Source organism: Pseudophryne corroboree, chromosome 1, assembly GCF_028390025.1.
Source record: "Pseudophryne corroboree isolate aPseCor3 chromosome 1, aPseCor3.hap2, whole genome shotgun sequence".
Lineage (NCBI taxonomy): Eukaryota > Metazoa > Chordata > Amphibia > Anura > Myobatrachidae > Pseudophryne > Pseudophryne corroboree.
Window position 1 is genome coordinate 284527719 of NC_086444.1, and position 3090 is coordinate 284530808.

The window sequence follows — 3090 nt, forward strand, 5'->3', positions numbered from 1 at the left end:
GAGCGCTGTACTAGCTCACAGCCGCTCACCGCCACCAGCCGCTCACCGCCGCCCACCGCTTACCGCCACCAGCCGCTCACTGCCGCCATCCACCAGCAACAAATGAGGTAATGTTCCCCTGCTGTCACCTCTCTCCCTGTCGTTACCGTCCCTGTCCCTACTGTCACTCTCTCTCTCCCAGCTGTCACTGTCGTCACTCTCTCTCTCCCTGCTGTCACTGTCATCACTCACTCTCCCTGTCGTCACTCACTCTCTCCCTGTCGCAGTGGCGTAACTAGAAATTTTTCTCCCCCAAGCCAAAAAATTATTCGGCGCCCCCCCCCCCCCCTTCATGCTCCATAATTGGGAGCAAGAAAGGGATAAATATGCGCACGCCGAAGGCGAGCGCGCCAAAGAAGGGGCGTGGTTTTGTTGGAGTGGGCGTGGTTTCGCATTGCAGGAAAAGACTACCTTATACCCCAGTTAGGGGGAAGTGCCGGTTCGTGAGCCAATTAGAGCTCACGGACGGCACTTCCCCCTATTAGACCCGCGGCCGCCGGAGATGATGCAGCAGGAGGGACACAGGGAGGCGCGCTGTGTGCCCTCCGTGTCCCTCCAACAAGCGGCGGAGGGAAGGAGACTGCAGACTGACATGCGGACGCTCGTCCGCATGTCAGTCTGCTGTAAATCAGTGGCGCCCCCGCAGCCCCTCGCCCCCAAGCCACCGCGAGGACTGCGGGGGCAGTAGTTACGCCAATGCCCTGTCGTCACTCACTCTCTCCCTGTCACTCACTCTCTCCCTGTCGTCACTCTGGCTGTCCCTGCTGTCACAATTTCAGCTCATTTAGTGTGCTATAAAGTGAATTTCGGCTCATTCAGTGTGCTACAATGTGAATTTCGGCTCATTCAGTGTGCTACAATGTGAATTTCGGCTCATTCAGTGTGCTACAATGTGAATTTCGGCTCATTCAGTGTGCTACAATGTGAATTTCGGCTCATTAAGTGTGCTATAATGTGAATTTCGGCTCATTCAGTGTGCTACAATGTGAATTTAGGCTCATTCAGTGTGCTACAATGTGAATTTAGGCTCATTCAGTGTGCTACAAGGTGAATTTAGGCTCATTCAGTGTGCTACAATGTGAATTTAGGCTCATTCAGTGTGCTACAATGTGAATTTAGGCTCATTCAGTGTGCTACAATGTGAATTTCGGCTCATACAGTGTGCTACAATGTGAATTTCGGCTCATTCAGTGTGCTATATGTGAATTTCGGCTCGTGCCGTGTGCTATAATGTGAATTTCAGCTTGTACCGTGTGCTATAAGGTGAAAGGGGCACCAGTACTACATAGTATAAGGGGTTCTACTACACAGGACATGTCCCCTTTTGGGTGACCACGCCCCTTTTTGGGTGACCATGCCCCCTTTTCTGGAGCGCAAGCGCCTTCGGCGCGCGCATAATTGCGTCCTTGACTTTTGCATACCCCCACTTCAAAATTTCCACTTCGACCACTGCATAACATAATATATAATACATGCCATAAACTAAAATATAGCATAATACATGGAATAACATAATATATAGCATAACATAACACATGGCGTAACATAATGTACAGCATAACATTATATACAGCATAACATAATATATAATACATGGCATAACCTAAAATACAACACTACCTTGAAAAAAGATCCCAACATGGGACTGAAACGCGTCGGTGCGGCAGGTGGACAACCCATTCGGTGGCAGGCAGAACCAGCAACAGGAGGAGTGGTCGGAGTGTCCGGGAATCTATTACACAGCACTGCACTTTTAGAACTGTGCTCACAGTTTTGGAACAGCTGGCAATTGTTTTAGCCTGAGGGAACCACTGCCTTTATTGTGTGTAATACGCATTTGTGTGGGATATACATTTGCATGGAATGAGATTTTTTTTTGTTTATGTTTTTAAATTAATTTAAATTGTATTAAATTGAACTTCACTATGTGTGATCATTTCTTGCCCCTATTTTATGTGAACCTCTGGAGCGATATACTCATGATCTGGAAAGGGGTTTCTCTACATGGGACACAAACGTGATTTGTTAAAGCGGCAGTTAAGACTAGTGATGAGCGGGTTCGGTTCTTCGGAAACCGAACCCCCCCCCCCGAACTTCACCCATTTTACACGGGTCCGAGGCATACTCGGATTCTCCCGTATGGCTCGGTTAATCCGAGCGCGCCCGAACGTCATGATCCCGCTGTCGGATTCTCGCGAGATTCGGATTCTATATAAGCAGCCGCGCATCGCCGCCATTTTCACTCGTGCATTGGAAATGTTAGGGAGAGGACGTGGCTGGCGTCCTCTCCGTTTATTAATGTTGATACAAATATTTGTGCTTATTGCTTAATTGTGGGGACTGGGGAGCAGCTGTATTATATAGGAGGAGTACAGTGCAGAGTTTTGCTGATCAGTGACCACCAGTTTTATCCATTCTCTGCCTGAAAAACGCTCCATATCTGTGCTCAGTGTGCTGCATATATCTGTGCTCACACTGCTTTATTGTGGGGACTGGGGACCAGTAGTATTATATAGGAGGAGTACAGTGCAGAGTTTTGCTGACCAGTGACCACCAGTATTATACGTTGTCTGCCTGAAAAACGCTCCATATCTGTGCTCAGTGTGCTGCATATATCTGTGCTCACACTGCTTTATTGTGGGGACTGGGGACCAGCAGTATTATATAGGAGGAGTACAGTGCAGAGTTTTGCTGACAGTGACCACCAGTATATATAGCAGTACGGTACGGAAGGCCAGTGCTCTACCTACCTCTGTGTCGTCAAGTATACTATCCATCTAGATTCTATACCTGTGGTGCATTTTAGTTTTGCAGTTTGCTGACAGTGACCACCAGTATATATAACGGTACGGAAGACCACTGCTCTACCTACCTCTGTGTCGTCAAGTATACTATCCATCTAGATTCTATACCTGTGGTGCATTTTAGTTTTGCAGTTTGCTGTCAGTGACCACCAGTATATATAGCAGTACGGTACGGAAGGCCAGTGCTCTACCTACCTCTGTGTTGTCAAGTATACTATCCATCTAGATTCTATACCTGTGGTGCATT